The sequence below is a fragment of the Carassius auratus genome, unplaced genomic scaffold (genome assembly GCF_003368295.1).
Source record: "Carassius auratus strain Wakin unplaced genomic scaffold, ASM336829v1 scaf_tig00005314, whole genome shotgun sequence".
Lineage (NCBI taxonomy): Eukaryota > Metazoa > Chordata > Actinopteri > Cypriniformes > Cyprinidae > Carassius > Carassius auratus.
This window is the reverse complement of record NW_020523646.1, coordinates 72,923-92,815: the sequence shown is the minus strand read 5'-3', so window position 1 is coordinate 92,815 and position 19,893 is coordinate 72,923. Positions and strand designations below refer to the sequence as shown.

The window sequence follows — 19,893 nt, the reverse complement described above, 5'->3', positions numbered from 1 at the left end:
TTTTTCACCCCACCTGTTCTTTCTATTTTGCTTTGCTGCACTAGCAGTTTTGACTTTGCCTGTGGTTTTGCCTTATCTCCAATCAGAATCCCTCTCACAAAGCCCTGGCAGGCAGGTGATGGGAATCCTAATCCCGGTTCCAGCCGGAAGGCTGGAGAAAACGAGTGTGTGGTTTTGTGTGTGTATTTAAGGTGTGCAATTTGTGCAAATCATTCACTAAAAAGCACAGAAGTGGGAAAACAGATTTTGGCATTTAAATGAGTCTCTCTCAACACCTTGAGACACTCATTCTCGCCATCAGTGAGATAAGCCGCTGTGCTTCCCTGAAAATGATTTTCACCATATGATGGCTGGAGCAGTTCCTGCTGAATTCCTAACTTTGGGGAAGTCAAACTGATACATTGTCTGCTGACTGGAAAGTTGTCCTGCTAGGATGTTGTGATTAAACTGGCTCTTGTTCTTTGTGTCTCCTCAGGGTTTGAAAGGAGATCCTGGACCTCAAGGCCTACCTGGTCTCAAAGGTGATAAAGTAAGTCGGCCTGCAATTTGATTTCTTGTACCAACCTTTACAAACTGTAGCACAGAGAGAGATCGAGGCTTAGTCTCTTTGATCTTAGGGATGTTTTTTCAGTCAGTGAGCTTTCCATAATTTTCTATACAGTGTATATAGAAACCCACAGATGTCTATATATGCGAATTATGCTTGTCTGAACATTTTCAAGGTTCTTTTATTTTTATCATTTTAAAGTTTGAAAATGTCACTGCTAAACTTTAAACTTTCTAGAACTCTAAAAATATTTTCCCCCATCTCAGCCCAAGACATGACTACCAGAGACTCCTCCTGACAATATTCAGATTAGCGGTCAAACGGATATTGCTTTCTCAGTAGCAGATTCTGCAGCCAATCCGATCACAAATATGTTGTGACAGCCTTGCAAAATGTCAGTAGTTATATGTTCGAGCTCAAATATGACGTCAGAAAGGTCAAACTACAGAATTTAAAGAGGGAATGTCTGCATAGTAGGGTTGAACAGAAAATGATGAGGGACGCACGTGAGTTTTGCAGTTTATAAGAAGCTGCATAAAACGCTTTCAGGGAAAAAAGAACATATTGAAATTATATTTTAAATTAAATATTTGTCAATTCTTATTTTATATAATCAGTTAAAATGTATTGGCAAATGGGATATTTATTAGTTGATTATTCTGAGTAAAAAAGTTACACTAAGGTCAAAATCTGGGCCTTTATGATTTTTTTTTTATTATTATTAAATTTCTCAGTATTTCAAGATAAAAATTTCAAATGTGTTCCTAATAATAATGTGTAGTTTAATTTCCTGTCGATTTATATCAGTAGTGATCACTGTGGACATAAGTTGGGGCACAGATGACACATTTTCATCAGAATGACTCGAGACCAAATCCAGAGATGCGCGTTTCAAAACGCCTTTCCCCAAACACTTTCATTTTAAGTGCATCAATGTACCGTAAACATCATTTTTGTTTGTTTTGTTTGTAAACATTTTATTTGCCGTGGTAATAGACCCCGGATGCTGTTGGTAGAACACGGATCGCGTTTTATCTGGAAGTTTCCTTTAAAATGCCTCCCAGAGTTTCCAGCTCACATGTGACTTCAATGAAACAGAATGTAGAATACAGCTTCCTGCTCTGATATCTGCTTCCCCAACCGCCCGTGCACACGCGCGTTCACACACAGACCACTGTGGGACTGCTTTCCAAACAACAGAGCAATGTTATTCGCTAATTAGCTTCCATATTACCCCTTGTCTTTTACAGTTTGTGGTTTCTTTGTGTGCCTGCATGCACACGTAATTGTCAATGCAGTGTTTTCAAGCCTTGAAGTTCTAATGAGCTCCTCTGCGTTAGAGCAGAGAATAACCAGCTTCTTTTCATCTCATCTCCCAGCCAGACGGAGGGAGGGAGGAAAACCGTTAGTTCGGATTGAAACTGACAGTTGGGAAAGACACGTCACGCTCTTCAAACATAGAATGACTCGGAATATCTTCAAACGGGGCAGCTTTAGGTGTTCACAACTTCATATTTCTGCGAACTTTGATGTGGAGTTTCTGTGGATTTAAATTGAATTTGAGGAAGGCTCTGCGTGTTTGTGTCAAGGGTTTTGACTTAAAATGATGTCTCCGCTCGCATTTCATAACCTTGAATATATTAAAGTCCTTCATTTAATAGCAGATAAGCACAGATATAGGAACAGCCCAGTCATTGTATTATTATATATCTTTTTTTTTTTCAGGTATGTCTCTCAGAACTATTCTTAAAGGAATCGTTTTCCTGACAATGAACATTTTGTCGTTCCAAACCTGTATGGCTTTCTTTCTTCTGAGGAACACTGAAGGAGGCCTTTCTATAAAACACAGTTAAAATGTAGAACAATATTTGTAACTTTTGAGTGATTAGTTTAGGCAAATGACTGACATTAGGGTTTGCATAATTTCTAAGTATAGCACATCTCTCTGAAATGTTTGATTCTGATTGGTCATTCACAAAAGTGTGTGTGGTCAGATATTTGGATTGAATTGCCACTGAACTGTGTAATAAGTGGGATATTATGATCATTACACCAAAAAGACTATATAAATAGACCGGATTTATAATGTGCCAATGATGTGTTAACTGTACATTACCCTCTACTCATCTCTGGATATTTTAGGAACAAAATGCTGCTGTTTAGATGGTTTGTTTGTATGTGTACAGTAATCACTCCTGAATTTGTCTTTCTGTTGCAGGGGGAACCAGGTCTGCCAGGTGCAGAAAAACTCTCGGTATGTATCTTACATCATCCTCCAGCAACCCAGCATGTTATTTCCTATCTCAATGTAAAATTATTTTTAAATCAAACCAATCATGAAGCATGATCTGCATTATTGATGATATGCATTAAGCACTGAAATGAGATTTATGGAGAGTCATTGCTAAGGTTCAAGGAAATGATTAAGACTACTAATTGCTGACATAAAATTGCTCAAGCAGGCTGTAATGTTACATACAATCTTTATACAGTAGGAAAGACAGGTAAACAGAGATAATTACTTTTATTAACCTCACCTTCGGCATAATTTGAGTATGGTCACTTTCTCTGATCCAGTCCATTCCCGATGAAGCAAATATTGTCACATTTTTTTCTTTTTTAACTTACTGGTTTATTCTAAAATAAGTCTGATAAAGTTCAAAAGTAAAAGCAATTAATATATTCAGTTAGGATGAAACCGACTGTAAAGGCATTTATAATAACATTTCAAATAAATGATTTTCTGTTGAGCCTTCTATTCATTCAATTCATTTCCACACAAATATTAAGCAGCATAACTGTTTTCAACGTTGATAATAATCCGAAATGATTCTTGATCACCAATCCTTCATATTAGAATGTTTTTTTTTTTTTTTTAAGGATCATGCGACACTGATGACTAGAGTAATGGCTGCTGAAAATTCAGCTTTGAATCAAATGAATAAATTGCTTTTAATAAAAAAAAAAGCGAAGAAGAGCCCACACATGCTCAGTCAGGGGCAACCAACAGCAGTGTGGACAGACTGGAGGTTAGACGTGTCCTGCAAGTAGAGAGCTAATATTTCCACACATTATATGAGGGACACGTCCACTACAGCTCATAAGACACCAGAATGGGATGTATGTTCTTTTGTGTGTATGGATATAGTACTGCAGCTCTGGCCATTTATGTGACATAAACATTAAACTAACCCCAGCGGCACTATATCAGGGCATAACGGTTATTTACTCGTGCTAATTTTACACTTTATGAGGACAAGCAGGAATACCAGGGATTCAAACGTGAGAGCCGACGACACGCTTGCCATATCACCACTCTTTCTCGTAGGCGAGCTGTAAATCATGCAAGACAAAAACATCTCACACGCTTTAGCGGCTCAAATTCTTGATCTTTAATCAAATAGCAAATTTGACATTTTAGGTTTTTCGATTGTGTTATGGGTGTTGTAGACATCTGTCACTCTTTTTTTTATAATCACAGGCTGTCTCTCCCCTGTTACATTCTGACAGTTTTAGGAGCCTTTAAAACTCTTGTTCTCTGACTTTCACCGAACACGAGGAGTGAATGGCTATTTTTGCAGCTGTTTCGGAGATGTGTCAGTATTTTCGAGGATGCCAGCTGAAAGACGACTCCACACTGTTTTACTCTGCATCTGAAAGGCTGTGCGTGCATGTGTGTGTGTCTTGTGTGTATTTGACGGGTATTGCAGTTTGTCCTTTCAATGGGTCATGTAGTGTAATGCTAGGTGTTCCTGACCTTTGTTCTAACAGTGTTAACAGCTGTACTTAATTGCTGTCTTTGTTTGATGAAACGTGTGATGATCTGTCTTCTGCTTTCTCTTAGGTTGAGCAGCAAGCTCAAAAAGGGGACCAGGTAAAAACATATTTGAGTTTTGTGTCTTTCAGGAAATAGCAGCGCAGATTTGACAGATTATTTTTCAGAATTGCATTAAAGCTCTTGTTAGGCAGCACTCGGTAATTATGTCCACCTTTTCCTACCATTTTTCATGATTCATAGGGAACGCCTGTTGCCTTTTTGTGCAGTGTTTTAATTGAACAGTTAGAAAAATCTGCTAATGCTTCTACTGAACGTTCTGCAGCTAATCTAGTCAGAACTGCATAACGTACAGCTAATTATAAGTAATTGTGCAAATGTAATGTAAAAAAACTTTCTAGTTCTAAATCTATTTTCTGAAAGATAGTATGGTTCATGTTCAGGGACAACATTTAAACAAAATGTGCTGAGCATATGATGGCAGTGTGTCATCTGCAGCACTTCAATAAAACCTAACTTTACCTTAAACTCGTTCTGTTACTTTATTGCAATTTAATTAGTGACTTTACACAAGATATATATTTTTTTTATTTAATTCCATTCAAAGGTTTGAGAGATGTCTGTCCATTAAGAAATGATTTCATTCAGCAGGGATGCTCTGTTTTTTTGTTGTTGTTGTTTTAGTTTTTATCCTGACAAAATATCATGGTTTCCACAAAAATATTAAGCATCTGTTTTTAACATTGATGTAAAAGAAATGTTTCTTCAGTATCAAATCAGCATATTAGAATGATTTGTGAAGGACCTTGAGACACTTAAGACTGGCATGGTGACTGCTGGAAATCACAGGAATAAATGACTTTTTGAATGATATTAAAATAGAAAATAATTCACTTGTAAAAACACCGGAATTCTGCTGTTTTTACTGTATTTTCTATCAAAACAATACAACTTTTATGAGCTGTATTATCTTTCAGAAACATCTTACGTACCCCAAACTTTTGAATGATAGTGCAAAGATAGATTGGGATAATTAAACTTTAGTCTAAAATTTTTGCTTAAATGAAAATATTCAGACAATCTGTATTTCTTTCTTTCTTTTCTGGGCAGGGTCCCCCAGGAATTCCTGGAGAAAAGGTAATTGCCTCAGCAGCATTTTCATGAATTTTTTTTTTTTTTTTTGGTCTTCCTTATATGAAGTTCACCCATGTGCTGTGAACATGCCTCTGTCTCTCAGCACTTTACTAAGTGCCGGCATGTAAAAGAGCCAGCTGCTTTGTCTTCATATTTAACATCTTGCTTCTGGATGTAATCAAGTTTTTTAAAAGAGCATTAATGACCATGGACAGGTGGAAACCTAGATACAGGACGCACCTGCTGTATTTACTGCAATGCTTTCTGAGAACTGAAACCCTGATCCTTTACCCATCATCCCCAGGGAGACGCTGGCCTGCCGGGTCAAACAGGAGCACCAGGGAAAGAGGGCAAAAGGGTGAGTAAACCGAAGCAGGTCGCCGCCTGTGTGGGCTGGATCCATGTTGCGTATAAGTGTTTGTGTGACGGAGCCATCAGTGAGACTGGCAGCAGCTGGAACAAGAGAAAGATTGGGGAGCTCTGTGTGGGCCTGGTCTCATGGGAATGACTGTGAATATTCAACTGTAAGGTCAATCGTAGACTGACAGTGTGGCCTACCCCATCAGGAAACAATCTCAAGGGTGATTTACTCTTCAGTCGTGACATGCTCGAACGTATTGAGAAAACGATGATGTTTCATTATTGATTTTATCCTTTGTTTCTCATAGCCACCGGCCAAGGGTTAAATTGTTAGTCTGCCTGCAGCATGAAAGCTTTATGTGAGATTTGACTGCCTGCAACAAATTGCAGTTGCGCGTTCCGCTTATTTGAATTACCTAAGCCGCTCAGCCATTTCACTGGAGGCGCGCTAACACCTGTTAACGCAAATGTTATCTCGGCTCCTCGAGTGGTTAATGGTCCTGAATGGCATACAGTTGTTTCTCAACTCCCTTGAATGTGATAAAAAGTATTAAAATGCATGCCACTCAGATGAGGAGAATACTTGTGTCTGCCGCAGGGACTGTAAGAGCAGCATTAAGCCCATTCAACAGAATGAATGAATGAATATTTATTATCCTCCGTAGTGGTGTTCACTGGAGTGTTATCATGACACTGTTGGGTATTTTCAGTTCAGTGATGGATTGAGTGATGCACCGTACCGTAGACATCTGGATTTTGTCCACACTGGTTTGGAGCGTTTCCACTCGGAATGACAGTGTAATTCCTTGCTCAAGATCACAATTTGTGTGTGTCTTTTTATATATATATATATATATATATATATATATATATATATATATATATATATATATATATATATATATATATATATATATATATATATATATATATATATATATATGTGTGTATATATATATGTATGTGTGTGTGTTTGTGTGTGTGTGTGTATATATATATAATATTTATTTTCATTTCTTTTAAGGTGTATTCTAATTAATCTTATTCATTTATTTTATTATTTCATGAAATTTGGCTAGAAATTAGAGAGGTAGAAAATATACAGCTACTGTATCTAAATCTGTGTTCATTTAAACAGTTTTGTTGAGAGCTATAATAAAATATTACATTATATTGCACAATTTAGTTGGAAACTAGAATTAAATAATTACGAATTTACGAACTTCTTTGCATTTTATTTTGATATTTATTTTGGAAAGTTTGATTTATAAATTAGAAATTATACAGCTGTCTTAATCTAAATAAATTCATTAAAACAATTTTGTTTAACTATAATGAAATCATTAAAAAAAAAGATTTGATTGAAATTATACAACTAACTCCACATAAATTCATGAACACAATTTTGTTGGAGAACTTTAACAAAATCATAACACTTTTTTTTTGTAGCAAAAAAAATATACATTTTTCATTTATGAAAATTTGGTTGAAACTAGAACGCTAGAAATCGCACATTTTTAACAACACATAAAATTAACTTTAAAGCCACATCTTGTAGGAAAACTGTAATACAAAATCATTATGAATTTGTTTGCAAGCCATGAAAATGGTTGTACAAGATCATTGAATGTAAAATTTTTCAACGGTTTTGTCATGTGGCCTGAAACACTCTCAAACCACCCCAAGCCAGCAGATCCATCCTTATTGTTGAGCTCTGGTATTATTAGTCTCGCATAACCAGACCTTTGGCATATGATCTGGTGTACAGTGCAACATGTCCTGGCAGAGAACCAGCCAGACCAGGAAGGGCCGTTTGATTGCCCATCCTCAATTCACACTTGTTTTATGTTGTTTAATTCTGAGATTGTCTGAAATGGGTTATTTCCGGGAATAGCATTTCATATAGTAGAAGGTAAATTCACGCACAAGTGATTCATTTTTTATTTTTCTTCAACCTTTATTCCAAACCTGCATAACTTCCCTCCATAAGACATATAGTTGGTCAGTTGGATCCAATGTTGTTTGGACCTCAGTGTTCTACAGAATGTCTTCTGTTGTACTTTGTTAGAAGAAAGTAAATTAGACAGGTTTGGCATGACATGAGGGTGAGTAAATAATGAAAGAATTTTCCATTTTGAATGATCTATTGCAGAGATTCAAATCTCTACCTCGAGATCCACTTTCCTGCAGGGTTTAGCTCTAACCCTAATCAAACACACCTGAGAATGCTGATCAATACCTATCAATGTCTTTGGGATCATTAGAAAATCACAGGCAGGTGACTTTGAACAGGTTTGTAGCTAAACTCTGCGGCACATTGGACCTCCAGTGCAAGATTTGTGGAAGGGGGATCTATTCCTTCAAAGCACAATGTTCTGTTCTGTAAAAGATGTCTCTTTTAGGCCTCTCTTGGATAGTGCCGTCTCTCTCAGAGACCAAATCAAGAAGTATACTTTCGAAGGAACAATGACCCATCTGTTTTTTCCAAAGTCAGTTAAACATTTTATAAACTCTTCTCTGAAACGAGCAGAGTGTTGTTGTATTCCTACCTTCTGTGAGATTAAAAGGCCCATGACCTTTAGTGAAAAATTCCGAACATAATGTCAGCTTCTACCAACATGATTCCTCTTTAATTGGTTGGGGTTACAGAAAAAAAGCTGTTTAGAATCCAGACGCTGTGTTCTAATGATCTTGTGGTCGGCACCCCATGAATTCATTAAATTCTCTGCACTCGCAAGGGATTGCGCTAACGTTTACCACCCGTGCAAGGTAGTTTGCCCAAAGACTTACTTAGACTGAATTATTTTCCGGCTGCCATTTTAAATCAGTGTCAAGTATGTTGTTTTGTTGCAAAAGACAATGTTTGGCCCTATAAATAACTTTAGCTTTGATTACTTCAGAGCTTCCCAGCTAGCAGGGATGTAGTAAGATTTCGGGTTATATTTGGCAAGTCACATGCATCCAGGTAACATGTTGAGCAGGACTGTGGCGCTCCACAATCTTGGAGGCTATTTGGGGAAAGGAGGGACATGGGTCGTTATGACTAGCCTTAGACGAAGACGAGCCTCTGCTGGTGAGACACTCTCACCCAATTAGCAGCTCTCATTTTCCATACCGCTATCAGTCATACACAGCTGCCCTATTTGTGGCAGTGAATTTTTCACTGTAGCAAGGATAAATCTTTGGCCTTTGTCACATTTCAACATTTGTTGTCACATTTATTTGTATTTATTTTGTTAGCCAAACAAAAGTTTACAGTATTGACAATGTACATGGAAGCAGCACAGTGTTGTTTAAAAGGGATGCAGTTGCATGTTCAATTTTGGTGCCTTTTTTTTTTTTTAGCTCAGAAATCAAAAGGAAAAAGTGTTGTTAATATGCCAAATCTATTTTCTTTACACCATGTTTTGCGATATATTCCTTTTGCAGAAATAATTTTCTTAATCATCAGTATTTTTTATCAATAGATATTATTTGTAAAGATAAACATAAATGTATTCTATATTATTCTAATATAAGAATACATATTGTGTGTGTATATATGTATGTATATATATATATATGTATGCGTGCGTACGTACGTGCGTGCGTACGTACGCACGCACGCATGCATACAGAAAGAGAGACGGAGAGAGACAAACTTTTTTTTTTAAATAGAAAAATATACATTCAGAACATCTGAAAAATGTTAAGACAGAATATATTAACAATATTTCTATTTTTTAGATAATCTTGAAAATTTATGATAATTTATGCACATTTTTCTGACTTGAAGAGTATATATATATATATATATATATATATATATATATATATATATATATATATATATATATATATATATATATATATATATATATATATATATATATATATATATACACTTTTTTTCTGCTTTTCTTTTTGGTTATGCATGCAGGGTGAAACAGGCCTTAGCCTTTAATAGTTCAGAGTTATTGGAAGAGATCACATTACGGTTACCTGCCTTCCTCACTGATTAAGCAAATACAATATCTTTTATAATATATTCAGGAAATTTGAGACGCGCGGGCTAAATCAATGTTCATAGAAGCAAGCCTGAAAGCCTTTCTCATAGATTTCTTGGTGAAGGGGGGTCAAAAGAGTCAGCCCTCCTGCCATCTGACCGATTAAGTTTAGTTAATAATGTTTGAATGTCAATATATTTAATAACTCAGGCATATAGCATTAAAAGACACCAAAATAAGAATGGAAATGGATCTGAGCTCCCATGGGATAAGAGCTCATGTTAATTATGAGATGGAAGATCAGAGCGAGGGCAGGAGTGCTCTTGCACTGCAAAAAATCATCTCATTAATTGCTATTTTCAAGTTTTCTATAGAAAATAACCAAACACTGTTTAAATAAGATTAGGAACTTCAGAAGTAGCATTAGACTAGTTTTCATACAATAAAATATTAGGTTTTTTTTTTTTTTTTTTTTAAGAACTGTCCAAATATCTTTGTGTTGTTTGGAAGCCCCGCCCACAACACAGGTTAATTTGTCCAAAGTCCCACTCCTCTTGACTGTATTGATCTGATTGGCTGTTATTGAGGAACCGAATTGTGGCAGAAAACTGCTTTCCTCTCTAGTTTGAATAATTTACTTTGCTGGCAGCTTTCCATTGCAGCATGCCGCTAATGGGCTAAGCCTCCGATGTTATTTAAGTGTAGCGACACCCCTGCTAATGAGACCAGTTTGGTATGTGTTTACATGTGCTTGCGTGAATGAGCCTGAGTGCATTTATTTACTTGTCGGTTTGTGTTGAACGGGTGGCATCAGGTTGATTTAAATAATAATGCATTGCGACTGAATTGCACTAGGAGAAAAGGCATGAATAGTAATGCAAAGTGCTTGCTTTTATCCATTATGGATGGCACTGACACCGCGTGATAAGCAAAATTGGAGGACTTTGGGACCATGTGACATGCTACAAGAGATCAAACAGGAAGCAGAGGAGCACCAGCAGAAAAAAAAGCATCTCTCTTCTTCCCGATGGCGGCACACTGAAATATTCATCAGTGCTTGGAATGGGGTGCAAAGCTTGGTGCTGCTGGCGTCCTGCGCTACAGGACGCAGAAAAGCATTTGCCATGGCAACGAGATTGCCAGTTTACGTTACACATACAGTAGTCAACTGGCAACTGCAGCTGACATTTGCGTAATTAATCAGAATTGAGTTGGAGAACGACTACTTGTGCTGCAGGTGTGTGTAGGAGTGTGTTTTGTGTGTCTGCGCGCGCGCTTGGGTAAACAGAAAGGGCACAAACCTCTGTAATACACCCACAGTAAATAGATGGTTTTATTATGGTTTTATTAGAGACAGAAAAGCAGCAGCCCGCACTTGTGTATCACTGTGCGCTCGCCCCTAAGCCAGAACATACACAGAGCATGTTCCCGTTTAATGTTCTGCCAAGTTCTCCAGCGCTCAGTGCTGTTCTGGCTGGTGTACAGTCATGTTTGGGTTCAGTGTGTGCGCTCACCTCACACTCACACATAATAGTGTTTGTTGGTCGTTTAGCTGGTGGGATACAGAGTATTATCAGATAGAAGCTTCAAACTCTTCACTAAGTGGCTAAGGACGTGGAGAGCTCACTTTTGTCTAATGTACAAATCTGCTTTTTCTGCAGTAATGAACACCTGTGCTAAAATCATAATTAAATCATCATTTTTGATCTGTTTTAAAGAATATAAGAAAGCGTTGTCAAATCTAAGAAAGCATTTAGGATGTGCTGGTAGTTTTGCCATGATTTACTAATTAAGATTGTTCACAATGACAGAGATGCTGTACATACTGTATACTGTGGATGTTTGAGTGTTGTGTGTATTTTCCAGGGTTATTTTTTATTTTATTTTATTTTTTAACAGAGAAACTTCTATTGCAGTTGTATCATTGCTGGCATGTTTGCATCATAATATTTTGTGTGTTCTAAATGGACCTACATTTTTTGAATTTTGAAATCAAGAACTTACATTTTAGTGTAATGCTACAATACTTAAGTATTAACATGAATAGGTGTGTGTGTGTGCGTATGTATGTATGTATGTATGTATGTGTATATATAATATAAGTATACATGCATTTATATCCACGGACCAGTGGAAGCTCAAAGGTGTTTAGGGGCTAAAAAAACTGTCCTAAAAAGTTTGCTTTGGTCAGCTGTTTCGAACTGCCAAAAAAAAACTCAATGACCTGATTTTGTTCGAAATGATGTAATATCAGTTTGTTTTTCAAATTCATTTGAAGTAGGATGCGTAATTCTTGGGTACAAATCTTGTGATTTAAATGTTTTTACGTCACATTGGCTTTTGTCCATACCATAGGGTATGTTTAGGTGTAGTGCAGATGGTACAAAGAGATCTCGCTGTTCAAATGTTAGAAAACTATCTCTAAAGAGTTTGGACTCCACAAATCCACAGTCATACAAATGGAGGAAATTCAAGACCACTATTGCCTTTCCCAGGAGTGGTCGACCAACAAAGTTCTCTCCAATAGCAAGATGTGTAATAGTCTGTGAATTTGCAGAATAAACCAAGATAACGTCTAAGCAACTAAAGGCAATTCTCACATTGCTAATGTTCATGAGTCCACCATTGGGAGAAAATTGAACGACCATGGATTGCATGGTAGAGTTGCAAACAGAAAGCCACTGCTCTCCTGTGCCTGTCTGCAGTTTGCTAAAGATCATGTGGATGAAATCAGGGGGCTACTGGATAAATGTTTGTGGACTGATGAGACCAAAATATAATTTTTTTTGTCAGGACCTCTGTCTGTGAGTCTTAACAGTAAATGGTTCATGCAGCAAGACAACGACCCCAAGCACACAAGTCATTCAACTAAAGGATGACAGAAGAAGAATAAAATTAATGTTTTGGAATGGTCAAGTCAAAGTCTGCACTTTAACCCAATTGAAAAGTTGTGGAAGGACCTGAAGCAAGCAGTTCATAGGACGAAACCCACCAACATCACAAAGTTGAAGTGGTTCTGTACTGAGGAATGGGATACAAAATTCCTACAAGCCGGTGTGCAGGACTCATAGATCTATTTATCGGACTCTTTCTTTTTGTTTGTTTTAAGGTTTTATAAAAGTGTGATCAGGGTGTGTGGGTATCTGACCCATGACTTTGGTCTTGGTAGCACCAAGCCATTCCCGTTAAGTTACTGGAAGGTTTTAAGGTTTATTCCCCTCTCCATTAACACAGCAGAGGGACTGTGCATGACTAATGTGCACAGAAAACACGGAGATACCGACATGTTGTATTTTCCACTTTGAGGCAGGAGCAGTGGGTGCAGGCATCATAATTGCTCCTTTTATCTTAGCAAAAGTGTTACTCAGAGAAAAAGGAGTATAATGAATCCACTAATTGTGGTGATGTATGTAATTAGTGACTCTTGCACTAATTGTAGAAGAGTCAGAATGTTAATGAAGATTGAAGACTGCAGCTGTAGAAAATGAGCCGTTACTGTATCTTGCAACGTGCTGTAATACCTCATCCATACTGTTCAATGGCAGTGATTCGTTTGGGCTTTCATCTCTAGTCGTCTGTATGTCCAGACATGTTCAGCCAAAAGACCAAAGCAGTATAAGAAGTTACCATAAACCATTTTATATCCATTTAGCCATATAGCCATTCTGGAAATGTGAATCAGATCAGTTTGAAGTATACTTTATTACTCTTCATTCCTCGGATACTGATTTAGATTCTTGTTCACTCATGCATAAGTGTAATGAACATGTTCACCTGTCTGGTCATTCATTTATTAATTAATTAATGGGATCAATATATATTACAACCTTGCAATCTTCATCATTTTTGCTTATTTATGTTTTTGTCAAGCCAATGTTTAAAGTTTATCTTGACAGTCTTTTACCTCTGCCATTGTAAAATTGTTTATTGCGGTGGGATGAATTTTAATTTTAGTTCATGTAATATTAACTCTTAATTCCCCATATACTGATTTAGAGTTCACTCAAGCACAAGTAAACAACATGTCCGGCTGTTTGGCCATCCATTTATTTATACATTTTATGGGATTCAACCTTAAAAATGTTTACGTTTTATTAATTGTTTGTCAAATCAATATTTAAAGTTTATCTTGACAGTCTTTTACATTTTAAAATGAACGTTTTGAAATTAAAATAAAACTTTTTTTATAAAATTTGAATGAAATTCTGCAGTCCATTTGTTAGATCAGTTCAAATGTATGAAAGTAGTTGGATCTGTCTCACAGTCTTGAACACAAAGCATTGGTGGACAATGAATTTCTGAGAACCGAGAAGGTTCTTTGGTCTGGAAAATGCAAACTGGAGCGATGAAGGTTTTGAAGTCTGTACAGAGATCCAGACTACCTGAACCACGCAGGAGGTAGGATCATTGACATTGACTTTCTAAAGTCATTAGAGAAGATCCTGGCTGTTTGCAAGCAGAGGACCACTGAAGAGAAGATTCTGAAGTCTTGCAGAAGATTGGGGGGCAATAAGTTTGTGGTTACTGTTGCTGTGACAGTTTCCAAACTCCCCAAACTTGCTTCTTGCATAACTTCCTTGTTTCTCCTTAGAGCCTAATTAAGCAACTTATAGTGCTTTAACATCTTACCGCAAGGTCTTGGCAACAGGTCGACAGCAGCATTTGCAACCTAGGTTTGCTGTATGTTAATGTAAACCCCCACCACAAAAACAGTGTTATGTTTAAACAAAAAGCATCTTTTGTTGTCCACCAGCCTGAACTCATCAGAATATAAATTTCCACGCGTTTTGTGAAAGGAGTCTTGTCAATTTGACTGCTGTTCACTACACAGCTATGTATGTTACCTCCTAGATCTTACAATTACATTATTTATATAATTTAGTTTACTGCCAAATTAACCCAGATTTGAATTATAACTTGTAGTTTAAACTACTTAGTGGTATTTTATTTATTCCTAAAACATGCTTAATAATGTTAATAACAATCATTTATGTGGCCTCCCCATGACTCCCAAAAGCATACTATTAGCTCCAACAGATGGCATGTGTCCGGTTCTCCACATACCTAATGCAACATCAGCAGGCACCTAAAAAACGATTAGCCATGTGATACTTGCTATAAAACATGAGGTATTGAAATGGGAGTGAGTAGTGCATAAACTAGTGAGTGCGTCACTCTGTGTCATGTCATGGAAGTTTTTCCCAGCTGTTAGAGGTAGATGACCGCTGTAAGAGTATATTACCTTGTAATCAGAGGATCCAGCAGCAGTGATATCAATTTGTAATTCCCTTTAAATAATTGATGGGAATCTCATGCTGCGATGTGCAGAGCGGATGGCCACGGTCAGATGGTTTCATTGTAGAAGTCTTTTGACCTGCCTATTGACAGTTTAGCATGCTGTGAAAATGGATTGCAATCACCCAGACATTTCTGTAAAGCATCACAGATTTGGTATTGTCATTGTATAACATATTGCATGTGTTTTCTAAACAATAGCAAGTAATTGCATTTTATTCTCAGTCAATGATTACAATATAACCAGACAGTAAATGGTGAAGACCGGTGGCAAAACAATTTTCTCTTATTTAACGTACAATGCTATCTCGAGTGGTGCTGAAAAGCAATTTGCATGTAGTAAGGAAACTGTAGGTTAATTTAAAGTGGATGCCCTGCTGTTTGTAGAAGAGAGAGAATGAATGGTAATTGTACATATTTACACTGACACAAACGTTTTCCAGTGGACCGTTTCTCTAGTGACAGCTCCTTCTGGAGACTGCAGCTACAGAGATAAGTTTCCACACAAGGCTATATTTAAGTTAAACTGTCGGTAACACTTTAGAATAAGGTTCCATTAGTTAATGTTAGTTAACTACTTTCGTTAACATGAACTAAGCAAGAACAATCCTTCTACAGCATTTATAAGTCTTAGTTCATGTTAATTTCAACATTTACTAATGCATTATTTAAATCAAAAGTTGTGCTTGTTAACATTAGTTAATGCACTGTGAATTACCATGAACTAACAATGAATAACTGTATTTTCATTAACTAACATTAACGAAGATGAATAAATACAGTAATAAATGTATTATTCATTGTTTGTTCATGTTAATTAATACATTAACTAACATTAACTAATGGAACCTTATTCTAAAGTGTTACCAAACTGTCATTTTTGGTTTCAGGTTTCCACTTTTCCAAATTATTCTCTCTGTTAGCATTACTTAAGTAAAAGCTGATCGTCATAGTTTCTACAACCACACACTTTGTTCTTTTAGACCCCATGAAATCCAGTTTTGAGTTTTGTGGCTTTAGCTTTGTGTCTGTTATCTTCCGTCTATTATCTAACTATGATTTCCTACTTGCATTTGCAAGTTGCATAGTGATATTTGCAATTTAGGGAAGTGCATTTAATAGAACACGCCCATCAATATAAGTGTCATAATTAATATCTTTGTTCCATTATGCTAGATGAGAAAATTTGTAATTTTATTAGTATGCTAGCATATAAACAAGCTTTACTGATTGGATAATGCATTCAGTGTTGGATTATTTCCAATATTTTCATGCTCAATGTGGACATTTATGCATGTCGGCTGTCTTTCAGACATGTTTCTCCAGTGTGCTTTTTCCCTTCATGAGATGATAGCTACAGCCTCACATTGCAGAATAACAAGCGTTATGCATGTTTTTCCTTTTCTTCCACCTCTCCATATCTTCTGAACTCTTTGTGTGTGGAAAAGGTGACACAAGGTCACCGTCCTCCTCCTCTGTAAGTCTCCTCACGCCTTTGCAAAGTCTGCGACTATGCAGGCAGAACAGCGATTAGCTTTTTCGAAAACCTCATGTCATGACGATCTCTTAACACTCAGTGCCGCCCAACTGGGCTATGTGGTCAGGCATCAGATTTTGGATTTACATAAAACCTCAAGGTCAATTCTATATACTGCTAACACTTCTTGTTTTTGTTTTTTTTTCAGCATTTGTCTTCGCACTGATGTTGCTAATAATGGGCGCCTTGTGGACCGTTCTGCATGTGCGTTGCTGTGTGTGTGTGTGTCCTGTCAGAGACAGACAGCAGGAGTATGAGACATACCAGTGGGATGTGGACCAGTTGGCAGTGCTTTTCATTGGCTCGCTGTGTTAGATTAGGCTGCACGCATGCCAGTGACCTCTCGATGGGCACCTGTAGGGTGAGGTTATTGGCCGGCAGACTCCTGATGCGTCTGCACCCCTCTCTGTCTGGACATGCAGTGGAGGATGGCCAGGAGATATTTAAGCATGTGTAAACGCTGGTTAATTTTATCTTGGTATGAGTGGAATGAAATTTGAAGTGTAATATTGAAGGAATATTTTGGGCTCGGTGCAAGTTAAACTCTGTCAACAGTGTTTGTGGCATTAGTCTAGTTATATAAATTCTTCCATGCAAAATTTTTTTATTTATTTGAGCTGTAAAATTGTTCTAAGACTACATTTATTAACACTGGTGGTTACAGATTACAATAAATGGGACTACTGATTTAAGTAGTGTTTTCAATTACCATAACAATTTCTTTGGATGGAGTCTGCTTATATAAATAGTACTTTGCTAATAGTTATGTCACAACTTTCTTGTGCATATTTGAAAGTTGAAAGCCTGAATCTAGCTTTTTTAACATTTAGCTTTATTTTAACAATGTTATTTGTTTTGCAATATATTTTTAACCTTGTTAGACTTCTCTTAAGTGAATATCATTTAAATGCACTCGTGTGTATGTATATGTGTATGTTTTTATGTATGTGTATACATGTATACATGTATGTAATTTTTATTTCATTGGATTAAAACATTTCAGCAGTCTAATTTTGACATTTTTAGACTTGCTTGCACTCTCAGCAATATTACGATGAAAATCACTTTCATATCTACAGTTTTTTCATTTTAGGATGTATTCTAGTGTTGGGTGATATGGTCATTTTTCAAATCGTCATATCGTCAGCCCATGAGATCGACGATACACGATATCATGGGTGGATACGTGCATGGGTGGGGCAAGAGAGAGACTCTTTGTTCTTGTCATAGCATAACTATTTGGTGTTTTAAACCATGCAGGTGCACATGATATTCATATCAAGATTCATATCAACAGAACTTTTGCAGACTTTTTTAAGCCTATGGAATCACCAATAATAATAAAAAAAATACTTTCAAACATACTGAAACTAACTTTAAATATAAAAATACTGTATTTAAAACCACTAGTTCATATATAGTCGGACGCAAGTGTCATATCGCGCGTCCTGTGACAAATTTGCTGCATTTGCGCACGGAAGTTATCAGTCTGAATGTTCTGCAAAATCATTCAATATCGCATTCATTATCGAAGGCGATTCATCTGGGATAATGAACGTGATATTGCGTAGCTTGTCAGTGATCTACGGCTCTGTCTATTAAATGTCGCTCCATTTGAAAGCAGGTGATGGTGATTTATGCATATGTTAAGAACTATTTTATTGCATAAAATGTATTTTATTTTTGCTGCATTGGATAAAAACACCCCAGCTGTTTTATCAGTGAAGTATCTTATAGTGGAACTAATGCATTAAAGGTGCAGTAGACAACTTTTGTAAAAAAAAATAATATTTTTTTACATATTTATTAAACCTGTCATTATGTCCTGACAGTAGAATATGAGACAGATAATCTGTGAAAAAAATCAAGCCCCTCTGGCTCCTCCCAGTGGTCCTATTGCCATTTGCAGTTACAGACCGCTCCCGGTAAGAAACAACCAATCAGAGCTGTGGTCTTTGTTTGTGTTCAAAATGTAGAAAAATATAAATGTAGTATATAATAAACGAGTACACCATGAATCCATTTTCCAAACCGTGTTTTTGGCTTGTCCTGAATCACTAGAGTGCACCTATAATAAGTGTTTATATTTGGACTATTTTAGATTGCTTCGGGGGTACCGCGGCAGAGTAAGCCAGTACCTTTGTGATTCTTCATAGACATAAACAGAGAGAAGTAGTTCCGGCTACGATGTTCTTCCGCAAGACGCAAGCGGTTCTGTTTATTAACCGCTAGAGCGTCAAAAGTTCCCTACCGCAGCTTTAAGCAGGAGACGGCATGTGTGTTTGCCGGCTTCAGCACCTAATTTGGTGGATATGACATTGTCTAAGACCTTCTCTATTTATATCCGTGTTGGAATACCCTAAGCACATTCAGTTTTCCGGGCATCTATTCTTTGTTGTAAGAGGCACACACATGTGTCTGGTGTTTATGTCTCTGTCCTTCAGATTAGCATCTCAAACTTTCCTTTATTCCAGTTTCTATATTTGTATATGAATTTGTATTAAATGGATGCTAGCAACTGGAGAAGAACATGTACTTTGTTTTACACTATGGGAATGAATGATTACCTATTCATATAACATGGTTACTTTGGCACTGCAAGATACTTATAAACATAACATTACTCCTAGCATATAACTGAGAAAACTGGTAATGTCTTATAAAACATTTACATGTTTTTCGGTGGTGGTAGTGAAACTGCGGTTTTTAGCAATCATCTCACTTTGCTGTGATATTTGCACCACAGTACATTATCCAAAAACAATCCTATGCCATTAGTATACATTGGCCTTAATTTTGCCCTTTAAATACATATCGGTGGGTTATATTTATATGCAGTTACTGGCATAGCTCTTCTCTGTGTTAGCATAATTTTCATTTTCAGGTAAATAAAACACAGTCAGGCCATATGGAGATTTCAAGAGTTGACGCTCTCACAGCGGGAGTTTACTCCTAGATTTATGCCCTTCACAGGTAGGCTGGCTTCAGTTAACTATTTGTGGTCTAACATTGCGGAACCCGGTGCAGTGACCTTGTCGTATGGCGCTATTATCTGAGCAATAGATCTGAGTGTGTAATATTAACCTATGGCAGCAGCCTGTGGAAGAGGAAGACAGAGACAAACGTCCTCACCCAAAGGAAAAGAATTGCTTGAGTCTCCGATGAGGAGAAACGGAGGGAAAAAGGAGAGAGAGGGAGGATGGATGGCCGCGACTAGGGACAGATGTGTCGAGTGATGATTTATCTGACTGTCTCAGCC

At 37.0% G+C, this 19,893-nt stretch overlaps 1 protein-coding gene across 1 annotated transcript in view; it reads left to right on the top strand.

Moving 5' to 3' along the window:
* Nucleotides 1-447: 447 nt before the first annotated feature.
* The window catches only part of LOC113070802 (collagen alpha-1(XIX) chain-like), an 89,738-nt gene continuing 70,292 nt past the window's right edge, over nt 448-19,893 (top strand). Inside the window, exons 1-5 of the mRNA XM_026244247.1 lie at nt 448-529; nt 2,766-2,801; nt 4,392-4,421; nt 5,433-5,459; nt 5,761-5,814. The gene's annotated coding sequence lies outside the window, so the exon portion shown is untranslated. The remainder of the gene's footprint in view (nt 530-2,765; nt 2,802-4,391; nt 4,422-5,432; nt 5,460-5,760; nt 5,815-19,893) is intronic.